The sequence below is a fragment of the Dendrobates tinctorius genome, unplaced genomic scaffold, assembly GCF_039654945.1.
Source record: "Dendrobates tinctorius isolate UK_male_01 unplaced genomic scaffold, ASM3965494v1 ptg000326l, whole genome shotgun sequence".
In the NCBI taxonomy this organism is placed as follows: domain Eukaryota; kingdom Metazoa; phylum Chordata; class Amphibia; order Anura; family Dendrobatidae; genus Dendrobates; species Dendrobates tinctorius.
The window spans coordinates 14,896,422-14,914,326 of NW_027361993.1; positions in this window are offsets into that span (position 1 = coordinate 14,896,422).

Here is a 17,905-nt window from a genome sequence, read left to right on the forward strand (position 1 = left end):
TGAGCCAGATGCGACATCTTCTATAGCAAAGCTTACACAGAAACCAAATGTGCCTCGCACGCAGGCAGCCACATGTTACAACTGCGGTGGATCGTATCCTCACCAGAATGTCGGCCCAGCAAAGGGAGGAACTTGTCATAATTGCGGAAAGCAAAATCATTTTGCAAAGGTGTGTAGATCCAAGCCACAATCTCCTCATACCACCGCACAACCTAGGCCACCGAAGATCCAAACACTGCAGATTAATGACGAGTCCCACAGCACCTATTTATTCTCCGTGACGGAAGAGGGATCTAATACTGTGCACGCAGTTACTAATCCAAAACGAGTAATCCTAGTGAATGGCAATCCAATAGAAGCCCTGGTGGACACGGGGGCATCAGTCAACGTCATCAGTCATACAGTCTACAACCAGCTCCTAAACAAACCTACTCTACAAAGTACTAATATAAAGATTTTTCCTTATGGCTCAGCAGCTGCACTGCCCCTGTGCGGAAAATTTCAGTCAGAAGTTGCAGCTGAAGGAAAGTCCATCACTGACACCTTTTATGTGGTAGAATGCTCTGCGGACACACTTCTCAGCTGTACCAGTGCAATATCTCTGGGCCTTGTGAACCTTGTCAACAGCATTACAGGTCCTTCGGCCCACCACATTATGCAGAAGTACCCAAATCTCTTTAAAGGCCTAGGTAAGCTAAAGGATGTTCAAATAAAATTGCATATAGATCCGTCAGTACAGCCCTCTATTCAGCCCCACAGGCGCATTCCATTCCATGTCCGCAAGCTTGTGGAGCAAGAACTGCAAGACCTGGAGGCGTCCGATGTCGTCGAACGCGTTGAAGGCCCGACCCCCTGGGTTTCACCAATCGTTGTTGCACCTAAACCGAAGCAGCCAGGTAAAATCCGACTATGTGTGGATATGCGCCACGCCAATCGGGCGATCCAAAGAGAAAGGCACATCACGCCCACTATTGAAGACATTCTCGCAGACCTGAATGGTGCGAAGGTATTTTCAAAAATTGACCTAAACTCAGGCTATCATCAACTTGAATTGCATCCAGACTCCAGGTACATTACAACTTTTGGCACGCATGTGGGCCTGCGCAGATTTAAGAGATTGAACTTTGGCATCTCATCGGCCGCAGAAATTTTTCAGAATATCGTCAGCCAGGTTCTGTCTGGCATTGCAGGAGTCCTCAACGTCAGTGATGACATTCTCATTTATGGCACAACCCAAGAGGAACATGACAATCGCCTAGAACAAGTGTTTCAAAGACTCCAAGCCTGCAATCTCACTGTCAATCCGTCAAAATGTGAATTTAACCAAAAATCATTAACTTTTTTTGGATACATCTTTTCTGAACAAGGAGTTTCAGCTGACCCACAGAAAGTGGCTGCCATAAAATCGGCTAGCCCACCGCAAAATGTGTCATATGTTCGCAGCTTCCTAGGACTGGTCACATACTGTGGGCGATTTATACCTGACCTAGCCACTGTTTCTGTACCTCTGCGAAAGCTCACAAAGAAAGACTCTCCGTGGACATGGGGTACTGAGCAGCAAGCAGCTTTTGACGCATTGAAAACCAACCTAACCAGCGACACTGTCATGGCCTATTTTGACCCGTCAAAACCCACACAGCTACTGGTGGATGCTAGTCCAGTAGGCCTAGGGGCAATTCTCACACAAGTGTCTAGCGCAGGCGACATATCCACAATCTCAAATGCCAGCAAGACACTAACGGATACAGAGCAGCGATATTCACAAACTGAGAGAGAAGCCCTGGCAGTTGTGTGGGGGTGCCTTCATTTCCATTTATACCTTTTTGGACATCAATTCACAGTGATAACTGACCACAAGCCACTCGTTCCAATTTTCAATAAGCCCTCGTCAAAGCCTCCCCCGCGTCTTGAACGCTGGTTGCTCCGCTTACAGAACTATCATCTCCAGTTGAGATACGAGGCGGGAGCTGGAAATCCCGCAGACTATTTCTCGAGACACCCAGCACCACAGCCCACCACAGACGACATCCCCGCGACGATTCTGGCGGAGGAGCATGTCAACTTTGTCGTCGCCCATTCGGTACCGAAAGCTATGACCATACAGGAAATTAAGCAAGCGCTGGATGCCGATCACCAACTTCAATTTGTGATAGAGACGGTTCGGTCCAAGAACTGGAGCAGTTTTCTCGCTGAGGCCCGCCTTCACCCTCCTGATCAGGCTGGGTACCTGGAGGTTTTCTTTAACGCGAGACATTCACTATCGGTATCAGACTAAAATATGCTCTTAAGAGATAATCGCCTGGTGATACCTCAGAAACTTCAGGGCAGGGTACTGGATCTGGCGCATGAAGCTCATCAAGGGGTCGTGAAAACAAAGCAACTACTTCGGGAGAAAGTGTGGTTTCCCGGACTTGACAAAAAGGTAGAGGCACTCGTTGAAACATGCATACCGTGCCAAGCCACTACAGTTGCCCATAGACGTGCACCATTACAAATGACACCCCTGCCAGCCGGCCCATGGATAGCTGTTAGCATCGATTTCTGCAGTCTACCAGATAGCTCCTATCTGCTGGTGATCATGGATGACTTTTCAAGGTTTCCAGTCATCGAACATGTTTCTACAACCTCGGCCAAGGCTGTTTTACCAAAATTAGACAAGATCTTCTCGGCATATGGCATACCTGAGATCGTGAAATCTGACAATGGACCGCCTTTTCATAGCACAGACTTTCAGTCCTTCACAACCTACCTGGGTTTCACACACCGGAAAATAACTCCTTGCTGGCCTCAGGCCAACGGTGAAGTCGAACGATTCATGCAATCGCTCAACAAGACCCTAAGGATTGCTACCATGGAGCACAAGGACTTACAGCAAGTGTTGAACGCATTCCTCAGACAGTACAGGGCTACACCCCACTCTACAACGGGAATACCACCTGCAACGGCACTGTTCAACAGGCCCTTACGGGTCAAACTTCCAAGCATTCCAGCAATCTCCGTCCAGACCCCGATTTCTATTAATGACTCCATATCAAAGGAAAAGATGAAACGGTATGCAGATAAGCGCAACCATCGAGGCAGACAGCCGGCAATACAGGTGGGCGATTGGGTCCTGGCACAAAGGTTAAAAGCGACTAGCAAGTTTGTGTCACCGTACTATCCGGAACCCTTTCAAGTTATAGACGTTAAGGGCACCATGGTTACTGCCCGGAATCAAAGTCGTCAGGTCACACGGAATGTGTCCCACTTTAAAAAACTCCGGGGCCACGTCCCAAAAACCACGCCTATTGAGGAAGCGGAGAGCGACGACTCCCTGCCAGAGACTGGAGATGCCATAAGCCTAACAGGGGATGTCTCCGGGGATACTCAGGGCTCATCTGGTGATGGGCTGTCTCACCGCTATCCGACTAGGACCTATCGAAGACCACCTGCCCACCTTACAGACTATGTTCTGCAGTGAGACTTAATGTTTGAACGACAATATTCTTCAAATGTTTCAGTTTTTTTTTTTGTTGTGAGAAAAGAAGAGGTGTGATGTTGTCACATCTCCTGTTGTTTGTGGGCTGTTGTCCTTGTTTGCATTCTTTGCCTAGTAACAGTGATGTAGGGGAGAGGAGGAGTCGGGGGAGGGACGTGGAGAGGAAGGAGGAAGTAAGGAATAAAGAAAAGCACGGCCTGGCAGCCAAGCACTAGCACATCAGTGTACGTCTCTGAATTCTTTATCGCTGACATCACGACACTACACACCCCACCCTCACTGTACATACTGACTACTAGAGCATTGTGTACCTCCCTCCTCTGGACAGATGTCTTCCTCCTCCATTGACTCCTCTTCATCCTCCTCACAAAGTGTCCCCTGCCTAGGCATTTGTGAGGAACCACGTTGTGCAGACTGTCCAGAAGCAGATGGCATTTGTGACTCCTCATCCTCCACCTCTTCCACAACCTCCTCCCTTAAGCCCCCGTTACACACTGTGATATCGCTAGCAATATCGCTGCAAAGTCACCGATTTTGTGACGTTGCAGCGATATTGCTAGCGATATTGTTGCATTTGATACTTACCTCCGACCGGTTCCCCCGCTGGTAATCGCTGATCGCGCGAGAAGCTGCTGGATCATTTCTCGTCGTCCACTTCCTGCGGTGCTTCCTGCTGTGACGACGAGCGACGCGTGGAGCCGGGCGGGAGGATGTAGGATCGCCGCGTCTGACAGGTAAGTAGCGATACCCGTCCCCAGCGATGTCGCTAGTGAGATCTGCCTGAGTGGCAGCTCACTAGCGACCACCCAGCGATGCACCAGCGATCCTGACCGTGTCATATCGCTGGTCGGGATCGCTGGTGCATCGCTAGGTGTAACGGTACCCTAAGTGCTTGCAGTGTTTTTTCAAGCAGGCAGATAAGGGGGATAGTCATGCTGACTAGTGCATCATCTGCACTCGCCATCTGTGTGGAATCATCGAAGGCACGCAAAACAATTGGAGATGATATGTTGGTGATGTAGGATGGGTTAACCACATAAAGTGCCCACAATGCGATTTTTAAGCGTTTTTGCCGCAATTTTCGGCGTGAAAACGCTGCGAAAACGTTTAAAAATCTTGTACAGAACGCACCCCATGCATTCTTATGGCATTCCGCACATGCTGTGCTAATGCTGCGCTTTTTTCAGCTGCGGAATCGCATCGTGGAAAAAATCGCAGCATGCTCATTCTTTTGTGCGGAATCGCAAAGAATGGCTGCGATTCCGCACCCATAGGAATGCATGAGAATCGCTTACTTCCCGCATGTGGCTATGCCCACCATGCGCGAAGTTAAGCGTCTCATGTGTGGTTGGTACCCACGGTGTGGAGGAGAGGAGACTGTCCTCCAGGCCCTGGGTACCAAACCCCTGTAAAAAAAAGAACAAAAAATAAAAAATGAGGGTATATTTACCTTCCGACGTCCCGCGCTGCCATCCCGGGCCTCAGCGTTCCCAGTAATGCCTTGCGGCAAGGTCCTGTAATGACGTAGTCTCGCGTGACTCTAGCGGTCTCGTGAGATCGCTATAGCAACGCGAGACCAACGTCATCACAGGTCTTGCAAGGCATTACTGGGAACGCTGAGGCCCGGGATGGCAGCGCGGGACGTCGGAAGGTAAATATACCCCGATTTTTTATTTTTTAATTATTTTTTACATTCTTTCTTTTACTATTGATGCCGCATAGGCGGCCTCAATAGTAAAAACCTGGTCACACTTGTCAAACACTATGTTTGACGAGTGTGACCAACCTGTCAATCACATTCCAAGCGATGCTTCAGATCGCTTGGAAAGTGCTTGAATATTGCACCCGAAAATAGCGGCAAAATCGTGAACATAATCTCGGTAAAATCGCGCGGAAAAAAACGCGCGATTTCCTGGAAGGAGTCCGGTTTTCAGTGTCCGGATTTAAACGCTACGTGGGCACATAGCCTAAAAGAGGAAGCGCTGGCTCTAGACCAGAGATGCCCATCAGTTTGCCACACATGGAAACACATAGCAAAGACTCCTCGTGACTGAATATCACAAAAATTATGTGGTTTCAAAAGCATACACTCTCCTGACACAGATCTCAACATAGGTTAAGAAATGAGAAAAAGTAATGAAAGACACAACTCCAAAATAGGTCACGGGAATGGCAATTTACAATCTTCTGGAGAAGATCAATTTTGCATAAGTTTGGTCAGGAGTAGCTGCTTGTCTAATGTGTATAGAAGCCTCCCACCATTTCTCTGACAAATCATGTTGGGGTAGAGAATGATCCTGCCTGTTGAATGTTAACAATTGATCTTTTTATATTCCATGAAGTCTCTGCCATAGGTGTCTGACAGCAGCTTTCTCATAGTGAACATACAAGTGCTTGGTGTTTGGCCAACAGTTACAGGGGACTTTGTCATACCTTAATGTAGTGACCCAGTTCAGAGTGTGTCCATCCCTTTAAGTAATACTGAATTGAGAGTAGCTTCTGTACACTACAGCTCACTCTCTAACTGGCCCTCTACATCATTTGTGAGCTGTAATTCTCCATTTCTAGTTACCTCAATTTTATATGCAGTGCATTTCTCATTTGCTGTGTTCCGTCACATCTAATGGTGAAAGTGTACAATGACTCAATTATTGTTTGGTAAGGATCTGAGATGTGAATTCGGTCTCCTATTGGCCATTTCCTAGTCACATGGTCAATAGGAGGAGCTGTTTTCCAGGCAAGTCAAGAATGTTCTTTAGCCTGAGGGATGACTTCAGGGAGAGCAGAACACACGTGGAGAATGTTTTTACCTCAAGATCTCCTGCAGGCCTAAAAGCCTGAGTTCCCTCTAACCTGTACAGAAATCATTCTAAAGACTTTCTGACAGGATTCACCACATCTACAGTATTTCTGACAGAATTCACCGCATCTAAAGTATTTTTGACTGGATTCACCACAGTTTGTACATTCACCTATAAGTACTTGTGCACGTGCTGTGACACACTGTGAAGCTAACCCCAAGTACAGGTCTGTAACCTCTAATTGCTGCATCTACCTCCTTCTGTAAAATACCAAAATACATTGTCCAGTGCTCTTAAAGCTCCAAACCCCAATCACATCTCAGCATCTAAGTGTGAACTGTGGACTACCCATGAGAGACTGTTCCTTATTTGTTCCAAGTTATAATTCCAATTCCTGCTGAAGTAAAAGCAACTGTTATCCCCGAGACCGGTGTTTGTCATAATTCCTTAGGCTATGGACATTGTGTGCGGGTGGATAGCAGGAAACGTTCAGCCTGGTCATTACAAGGCTGAAAAATGGCGTCACGAACAGGATTTATTCTTCTGTGCCTATTTACTGTTACTGCACTACAAGTCCCAGCACTGCTCATTAACCTCTATCTTGCTAGTGAATACTGCTAAAGACTGTCTTTCTGCTGCTGCTTGTATTTGTGCGTGAAGCCAAGAACTGTGATCCTTGTGTTTCTCACGGCTGGATGGTGCCTGCCTGTTTTGCACACACTGTGACCGACTTCTGCAACAGCTCTTCTCCTCTCCTGCCTACCAAGTTATACAGACAAGTGCAAATTCTCATTTCCAGCAGTGCTATATTCAGGAGGGGAAGCCTTCCATTTCACAAACTGTGTTGCTGTATAATTGTGCATTTCTTCAAGTTACACTGTAGTCCTTATTCTTAAAGAGACAGTACCGGTATTATCACCAAAATGTCTGACCTTCTTCATAATGACCAGACAGGGTCTTCTAACTCTACACCATCATCGTCATCAGCTAGTGTTCCAGTTTCACAGGCTAATGCCGACAACCCGGTTCCAGCCCCTGTCATGGCCACTGGCATGCCATTCTTCATAGGAACCTCTAGTCTCCCAATGTACAGAGGAGATCCCCATACACTTGCTGGGTTCAAAGAAAAACTAATGTACACTCTTGAATTCTTCTCACTTTCTCCCCATCAGTGGGTATAACTTCTCCTGGGCCAGCTTGAAGGTCCAGCAGCTGAAGAAGTCCGTTCCTGGCCATCTACTGAAAAGACCAGCATAGAACAGATCCTCACCCACCTGAGAAAAGAATTTGAGCGCCAGTCGCCTACCGAGGTTAGTCTAAAATTTTACAACCGACCTCAAGAACCAGGTGAGACCCTCTGGGACTACGCCTAAGCCCTTCAGTCTGCATACAGGGCTTTACAGCAAAAATAGACAAACTAGATCCTGCTGCTACGTAAAACATAATCAATAACAGATTCATAGAAGGTGTGGATTCCAGACTCGTACAAAGTCAACTCTGCATGCTAGCAGCACAAAACACCAAAATGACTTTCTTTGACTTTACTGCTCTAACCTTGTGGGTAGTGGGTAATGACTCACCTTGCTCCTGCTCCTTCTTCTCTAGACCTGGCTGCCAGAATATCCACTGTATTTCCACCTTCACCTGCTCCATTTTTGCAGGCCACACAGTACGTGCCAGCCCCTACTCTCGGTCATACTCCTATTACCACAGATGCACTTGTCCAAGTCCTTGACTCTGTATGCCAAGCCTTAAAGGAACTAAAAAGCCAATCCCCTGCACCACGCAAGTCATCCGTAGGTCGGGCAGTGTCCCCAAAACCACGTTCTAGTTGCCCAGGTGCTGGAGGGCTTCCATCTGGAGATTATGTCTACTGTACTTATTGTGAGCGTCCTGGGCACTATAATTATCAATGCTATAAGTTAAACGGGTCACCCCTGAGGCCAAGGGCCACCCCTCGGGAGGTGATTCCAAAGTCCCAGAGGGACCGTCACAATTGATCTACCAGTTTGACTCCAAATGCCCGCATATAACCATATGGATTGATGGTGTACCCTTGGAAGCGTTGTTAGATGCTGTTTCAGAAGTTACAACCATTGACTGCTGAACTTTTGAGAAGAATTGGGACTATGATATTCTTAATCCAGTGGGCAAAGCGAAGTTACGTGTGATTGCAAGTAATGATCAATCTGTTTCCCAGCTAGGCTACTGGGAACCCATCATCCAAATTGGGGATCGTAAGTTACCAGGTCAAGGTGTGATTGTTACAAGAGGCTAAGGGAAATAAAACAGCAGTAGTGCTAGGCATGAATGTTATGCGTCATGTGTTTCCTGAATTGCTCGCTGCCTTGCATGCTTCTCTCCCTTCTACTTCTCCCCCTTACAGGAAAGCTGTTCAACAGACCATCAAAGTGCTCTGCGCCCGACAGAAGTTTGCCAACTGTAAAGGTGAGATTTGCTGTGTGCGTATCACTGACGCACGACCAGATGCCTTATCGTCCAACAGCGAGACTTTAGCCCGGTGCCGAGCCCAACCAGGAATTAACAATGAAGACTATGAAGCACTTCTTGACTCCATCCCAATCGAAGGACAGGCCCTGGTAAAAGCTATTAGAAAGGGGAGCACACTTGTAATGATATCAAAATAGCTTAATTAATCAATGTAATGAACACCTATATAATCAATGTGCCCTCTCCCAGATGAATGGATGGCAGACCATCTGGTTTTGAATTAGAAGACCAACTGGAGATGGTGAGAGAAGAACCTGATAAAGGCCATGCATGTGACTAAACAAAGTGAGAAGAATAAAATTGCTTAATAGAATAGCCTTTATTGTACAATTGACTCAACAAAATAAAAATATATATAAAATAATATAATATGATATTAGTGCATGAGGCAGTTAAACCGCTTTAATACAATGAGTATGTAGGACCATAAAAAATGCAAATAATAGATCCAACCAATATATACTCAAATAATACCTGTAAAACACAGGCCTGTTGCAGGAAAAATGCAAGTGGAAAGCCAATGGTTTAGCAGCAAAAAAGTGCATATAGTGCTGAGAAGTGCAAAAAATCTAAGTATAACCGATTAACCGCAAACAATATGCATATAATGCAAACTGCGCAAACCTATATAATAGTGCAAGAAATAGTGCAATATGCAAGATGCAGAGGTATAACAGGCTTGCAGAACGTGCAAAAAATGCAATAGTGCAAAGTATGCAAAAAGTGCAAAATAAATATAGACCACACACATGACAATTGTAAAATGTGCAAAAATATGCAAAGTTAAAAAAGATATACACAAGGGGTGTATGCAAAATTATGCAAATGAAATGTATATTCAAAAAAACCACAATTGTGAAAATCACATGTGCACTAATTTGCTAAAGAGTAGGCCAACACATAAGGCCGCAAGCGGCAATAGTATGGAATTAGGGCTAGATACCTGCAGATCCAGGACAAGTGAGGGAAGCGGTGTGCCCCTTCACCGTTTACACGAACAATAATCCTCTGGCTCACCTTAATACTACACGGCTATGTGCTCTGGAGTAGATGGGCTTCAAGATTGGTGAGTTTCTGCTTTGACATTAAGTATCGCAGTGGCAAGATCAACATCAATGTAGATGTGTTATCTCGTTTGCCCATAGGAGAAGAGCCTCCTGAGGAAGATCTATGGGAAGATGTCGAGATGCCTCCCTTCTTTAAAAGATTTGCTACACAGAATGCCACTGCTGCTACACAAACTGATGAAGTCTCTCAACAGAAACCGGATTTGTCCCAAGATCCATTGATATGGCAAACCCTTTAAAAGGAGTCTCGTGTCCTAGGAGAGATCTATGAATACCTGACTACTGGGAGAATACCTGCCCGACGATGATGTCCTGATGTTGAGATTAATCGTCTATGGAGACAGCGCAAAAGACTCTTCATTCAAAAGGGCTTGATCTTGCGCAATTCCCTGGACTCTGTTTCAGGTGAAAGATTACATCAGATTCTAATCCCATGGTGAGATGCCAGAATTGGTCTTGATGCCTTCCACGACCAGGCTGGGCACTTTGGCGTACACAAAACTGAAGCCACCATATGCCAACGCTTCTATTGAATTGGGATGTGTTTAGACATAGAGAATTGGTGTAGTGCATGTTCAGCTTGCAACCTCACTAAAGCTGGTAAGAAAGATGCCAGAGCTCCTCTTCATCCAATCCATTCTCAGAAACCGAACTAACTAGTTGCTCTTGATCACGTGAAGCTAGCTCCAACTCGATCGGGCTTCACGTATGCCCTTACCAGAGGTGTATCTAGGCTTTCTGGCACCCGGGGCAAGAAGTCTGTTCGGCGTCCCCCCAGTACATATGCGATTTCCAAACTTAGTCATGTACTGACGAGCTGCTCTCCCTAATGATCTCAATGTTCAATGAAAAACTGAAAGAAGCAGGAAGAGAAGCTCGTTGTCACAAGACCATAAGTATGAAAATCGCATATGAGTGAAGTGTCCATGTGATGACTACTGGAACCTGCAGAGCTGAATCCTGACATTGCAGCTTCTGAGTTCTCACAACAAATACACTGTACACTTAGGATTCTCCCGTACCGATGGCAAGAGTACGCGGTCATGTCAGCACAAGCATGTGATTTATATACTTCTGGCCACATTCCAACTAGACGTGCCCGGCCTTGCTCCGTTCATTTTCACTGAGTGAGGCCACACATGTCTAGTCAGCATGTGACCGCATGTATGTAAATTACCGACATGAGAGAATCCTAACAACGTTCAGTGAGCACTGTGAGAATTCAGAAGATCGCAGTCACATAGAGTGACTGCAGACTCAGCACAAACCTGGACAACCCCTTTAATGCTCCTGACATAAATAAAAATATAAGAATTAGTCAGTATCACAAATAATATTTACATCCAGGTACCTTATAGATGACGTCGTCTCTGGAGTCGTTCTCCTTCTTTTCTTCTTGTCCAGACCCCTTGATAAGTTTTCTCAACCACAGCCGTCTCTGCAGACTACCATATTCTCTGGTCTTCTGCAGCAAATCTCCACACGATTCCCTTAAAGATAGAAGTGTCATTATAATGCTCCTAAATAAAAAATATCTGCAATACAGTGTATACTGTCTCCTCACACTATTCCCCTCCCTCCTCATACTGTCTCCTCTAACATCCCACCTGTTCACCATACGGTCTCCTCATATTATTACCCCCTCACTCTCTATACCCCCTGACTCCCCATACTGTGTCTGCACACATCCCATCACCCTCACTCCCCACATTTTGTCCACATAGATTTTTTCCATCGCTTCTCATACTGTGTCCACATACATTTACCCGTTTGGCTCCCTATACTGTCTGCACCCATCCCCCACTCACCATACTGTGCCTGCACCCATCCCCCATACTGTTTCCTCATACATGCCCTCATACATACACTCTTCATTTGTGTCCTCAAATCTCCCCACACACATAAGTATCCCCCCCACTCCAAAACCTCCCACACATTAAATATCCCTACTTCAAATCCCCCCACACATTATGTTCCCCCATCCCCACTCAAAATCCCCCCACACAATATGTTCCCTTATCCCCACTTATCCCTATAATGTCCTCAGGTTTCCCCCAGAATGTCCTCAGGTTTCCCCCCAGAATGTCCTCAGGTTTCCCCCATAATGTCCTCAGGTTTCCCCCTCCACCCCCCATACGTTCCTCAATCTTTCTCCACCAAATCACATTAATATGTCTGCACCCTGGGCCTGGCCTTGCTCCGAGTCCTCCTCACACACTGTCCTCAGTAAATTAACTCCCCCTGCTCCCTCCCTATCCATTCCATGGGACTCTGCAGGCAGCCATCCCCCTATCTTCCCTTGCACAGTCGTCAGTGGTGTCTTCAGCTCCATTACCCGTCTGGAGCACTTACCACACCAACCGCAACGCTGCCTCAGCTCGCCTCTGAAGAGCCGGCATGTGACGTCGCAGCGTGATCATGTGACCTGATCACGCTGCTGACCGCTGGCAGTGGCGGCGCAAGGGCGCATCGGCGCTTACGCCTTCACAACAAGTGAGTCAGAGACAGAGTCTGTCAGACAGTGTGTATGTGTACTAGCGTCTCAAGACGCTAGTACACAGACACGCAGCACTTTCTCTGAGCCAGCTGTCAGTTTGACAGCCGGCTCAGAGAATGGGAGAGTCTGAGTGTGGGGGCGGCAGAATGCCGCCAATGTGGCGTCTCCTCCTTGATGGCGCCCCCTGTCAGCTGCACCCGGGGCAAATGCCCCGGTTGCCCCCCCTGGATACGCCCCTGGCCCTTACCATGGTGGACCACTATACTAAGTCGGTTGCCATTATACCAGTTGAAGACCTTACAGCTTGTACTTCAGCTATCACCTTCTAACACGAATATGTGAGACATTTTGGTTGCCCTGAAGCAGTCCTCACAGACTGTGGATCTGCTTTTGAGTCCCAACTATTTCTAGAACTTTGCCAATTCCATGGGTGCAAGAAGCTAAGAACCACCGCCTATCATCCACAAGGGAATGGCCTTTGTGAGAAAGTCAACCAGACCTTCATCAATATGCTGCGAACAGCATCTATTACCAAACAAGCTGAATGGCCTCAACTACTTGATGAGTTAGTGGAAACCTACTACAATACTGTCCATTGTTCTACCGGCTACTTTACATATTACTTGATGTTTGGAAGACAAAGTCAACTCCCAAAAGATCGTGCTTTGGGAATCCAGGTTCCCGATGTGATCAATCCCCTGCCTAAAACTGATTGGGTCTCAGAGCATCAGCGAAGAATACATGAAGCCCAGCAGATCATCGATCACCGCATGGATGAAGCTCACCATCAACAGGAAGAGAGCTACAATCAAAGAGCTAATGCTTCCCCACTTCACCTTGGAGACAAAGTGTGGCTAAAGAAGTGCCACCATACAGGGAGACTCGATTCAATCTGGGAAACAGAGCCCTACATAACTACAGCTATCATTTATCAGGAGTCCGATGTCTATGAAGTGAAGAAACCCGGAATGGCCCCACAGACGGTGCATAGAAACAGCATGAAGTTACAGTCATATGTAAACGTTTGGGCACCCCTATTAATGTTAACCTTTTTTCTTTATAACAATTTTGGTTTTTGCAACAGCTATTTCTGTTTCATATATCTAATAACTGATGGACTCAGTTATATTTCTGGATTCAAATGAGGTTTATTGTACTAACAGAAAATGTGCAATCTGCATTTAAACAAAATTTGACCGGTGCAAAAGTATGGGCACCCTTATCATTTTCTTGATTTGAACACTCCTAACTACTTTTTACTGACTTCCTGAAGCACTAAATTGGTTTTGTAACCTCATTGAGCTTTGAACTTCATAGCACAGTGACAACATCTGCAGCAAGATGATGCTGCAGGTCTTTGGAGGTGGTCTGTGGATTGTCCTTGACTGTTCTCACCATTCTTCTTCTCTGCCTTTCTGATATTTTTCTTGGCCTGCCACTTCTGGGCTTAACAAAAACTGTACCTGTGTTCTTCCATTTCCTTACTATGTTCCTCACAGTGGAAACTGACAGGTTAAATCTCTGAGACAACTTTTTGTATCCTTCCCCTGAAAAGCTATGTTGAATAATCTTTGTTTTCAGATCATTTGAGAGTTGTTTTGAGGAGCCCATGATGCCACTCTTCATAGGAGAATCAAATAGGAGAACTACTTGCAAGTGGCCACTTTAAATACCTTTTCTCATGATTTGATACACCTGGCTATGAAGTTCAAAGCTCAATGAGGTTACAAAACCAATTTAGTGCTTCAGGAAGTCAGTAAAAAATAGTTGGGAGTGTTCAAATCAAGAAAATGATAAGGGTGCCCATACTTTTGCACTGGTCAGATTTTGTTTAAATGCAGACTGCACATTTTCTGTTAGTACAATAAACCTCATTTGAATCCAGAAATATAACTGAGTCCATCAGTTATTAGATATATGAAACTGAAATAGCTGTTGCAAAAACCAAAATTGTTATAAATAAAAAAGGTTAACATTAATAGGGGTGCCCAAACTTTTACATATGACTGTATGTACCAAAGAGGATCCACTGGTGATGTCCTCACCTCCTCCACAAATCATGCCGATTTACACACCAATTCCTACCTTGGAGCAACCACCCAGACAACCCATGGCGGAAGAGTCTCCTTTCAACTATCAATTTATCCTCCCGTGCTATCAATATGTCCACGTCTCGATTCCTGCTCCTGTTGTTGCTCCTTTGCCAATCCCACCTGAACCAGCAGACTGTTTCATTGCTACTCAAGAGGAAGATGAAAGGTTGAGGCATTCAGGGCAAAGCACAAAGGGAACACTTCCAGCCCACTACAGATACTAAAAAAAAAAAAATAATAATATCCTGTTTAATATGTATATTTAGTTTGCTAGTCAGTTTAGTAACATTTACGCCTCTCCACCTAGATAATGTCATGCACTTTGCTTATTGTTTGCATTATTTTCCCATGCAGCGGTGGACTTATTATGGACTGGTGGTTGCCACTAAATTGTCTTTCCAGAGCCTTTCATATGGACGATAGTATATTGTGGAAAGAGACTGTATTTCACACTGTCACTTCCACCTTCATGTTTTGCAGTTGTTTATTGCATATTGTTCTCCCATATATCTGAGCATGTTTGCCCTGGTGTTGCTTTCCATTACCTGTATATTTCCATCTTTAGTAGTCCTCCACTCGGGCAGTCGCCGAGGATGGCTTATCTTCAGAGGGGAAGTATGTAGTGACCCAGTTCAGAGTGTCCATCCCTTTAAGTAATACTGAATTGTGAGTAGCTTCTGTACACTACAGCTCACTGTCTAACTGGCCCTGTACATTTGTGAACTGTAATTCTCCATTTCTAGTCACCTCCATTTTAGAAACAATGTATTTCTCATTTGCTGTGTTTTGTTGCCATCTAATGGTGAAAGTGTACAATGACTCAATTATTGTTTTGTAAGGATCTGAAATGTGAATTCGGTCTCCTATTGGCCAGCTCCTAGTCACATGGTCAATAGGAGAAGCTGTTTTCCAGGCAAGTCAAGAATGTTCTTTAGTCTGAGGGATGCCTTCAGGGAGAGCAGAACACACGTGGAGGATGTTTTTACCTCAAGATCTCCTGCAAGCCTAAAAGCCTGAGTTCCCTCTAACCTGTACAGAAATCATTCTAAAGTCTTTCTGACAGGATTCACCACATCTAAAGTATTTCTGATTGGATTCACCACAGTGTCTACATTCACCTATAAGTACTTGTACACGTGCCGTGACACACTGTGGAGCTAACCCCAAGTACAGGTCTGTAACCTCTAATTGCTGCATCTACCTCCTTCTATAAAATACCAAAAGACATTGTCCAGTGCTCTTAATGCTCCAGAACCCAATCACATCTCAGCATCTAAGTGTGAACTGAAATTGCCGTGGACTACCCATGAGAGACTGTTCCTTATTTGTTCCTGGTTATAATTCTCGTTCCCGCTGAAGTAAAAGCAACTGTTATCCCCGAGACCGGTGTGTGTCATAATTCCTTTGGCTACGGACATCGTGTGGGAGTGGATAGAAGAGAACATTCGGCCTGGTCATTACATTATCATTATCTTTAGCATCAACCAAATAAAATCCACATGTGGCTACCTGTTGAAAATCACTGCTCTATATTGAAAATTAGAGATTGGTTTTCATGGTTGGCCTGTAAAGGTTGATATTTTGGATGGCAGAAGTTAAAATGAGAAAACACTCATTAATTTTTGGCTTGATCAATGGACTTGCATTGGTGAGATGGAAAGTTGTTTGGCATGAAAGGGTTTCCAACTACAGCAATTGACAATGACTGAAATATGTCCGCTTGTTCTTGACATTTGCTCCACTTGGTGCCAACAGGCTGCAGAATATGGTCTAGATCTGACTTTTCAGATGTCCAAAATCATTAGCTTATGGCCAGTTTAAGGGTACCGTTACACCTAGCGATGCACCAGCGATCCCAACCAGCGATATGACGCGGTCAGGATCGCTGGTGCATCGCTAGGTGGTCGCTAGTGAGCTGCCACACAGGCAGATCTCACTAGCGACATCGCTGGGGACGGTGATCGCTACTTACCTGTCAGACGCGGCGATCCTGCGTCCTCCCGCCCGGCTCCACGCGTCGCTCGTTGGCGCCACAGGAAGCCCAGCAGGAAGTGACCGACGAGGAATGGTCCAGGAGCTTCTCGCGCGATCAGCGCTAACCAGCGGGGGAGCCGGTCGGAGGTAAGTATCACATGCAGCGATATCGCTAGCAATATCACTGCAACGTCACAAAATCGGTGACTTTACAGCGATATTGCTAGCAATATCGCAGTGTGTAATGGGGGCTTACGTCAACAGGTTTTGAATCCTGAGCAGTACCTGGAAACCTGATTGAACATGATGTTCAGATCAAGATAAGCAGAAGATAAGGAATACCAAGAAATTGTAGTTACTCATCATTATAGGAAGATTTACACTAGAAGGTAATGGAGTGGATCTGTGCTTTAGGCATAAATTATCATGTTCTCCAATGTCTTTTGCTGTGAGGGGATCATATCATTTTCTATATTTCCATGGGGTGCTATACTACCGATGTGGCCATATTGCAACTTGGATAGAACGTTTCATTTGTATATCTTACGAGGCTTTTTTTCTGAGTTTAATTGGATTCCTCTTTTGCCAGCTGTCTATTTGTTCTGTCATGGTATAGACACAGTTCATTCATTGACTGAGGCAAATTGAGGCGTGTCCCCAAAGAGCCCCATTACTCATTATTAAGCACGTCTGATGATGCAATTAAATACAAATGTTACGCACATTTGACTATATTGCACAATCTCAAGATCTTAACAGATGTTATAATTAGGTTTAGGCCAATGGTGCAAATCTAAGACCTCATTATCATATTTTAAGACCAGCTGTTATCTACCCTGCTTCTCCTGACTCTAAACAAAGTCAAAACCCTGAAATAAATTCTATTACTTTTACTTGAAAGTAACTTTCATCAACATAATTATTGTATTGTGGATGTGCCAGCATGATTTGCAGGGCCAAGACTTACTCAGATTGTATGTAGAGATGATAGGAATGTAGGAGTTTCAACTAGATGCTACCCTGGATATTAAAATCCACAATTACCTACACGACGTTGTCTGCTGCCTTATGCCTCATGCATAAGTGCATGTTGTACCCACTGAGGCTGAACCTAGTGTCCCTATGGTGCTGCCATATGGTGCCTCATATTATAACTGGCATGTCGTGATTTGCCTACTCAGAGTTTTTGCGACTTTATTTGGAGTCAGGAACAGCACTTTTTTATGGTGGATCCTGAGTGTTAGGAACGGCAGAACGCACTAAATAAAATTAAATAAAGTGCGTTTGCCGCTCGGGGTCCACCATGCAGTAGATGTTACACCGCTGCTAGGTGATGACAGACAAGCAATATGGCGGTATACTGTGCACGGGTTACTTCACCTGAGGTGCGCAAAGCGGGCTCCGTTCACACACAGAGGCGACGCAACAAAAACATACAAAAACACTGAGCCTGTTAGTATCACAGGCCTCAGGTAAATGCACAC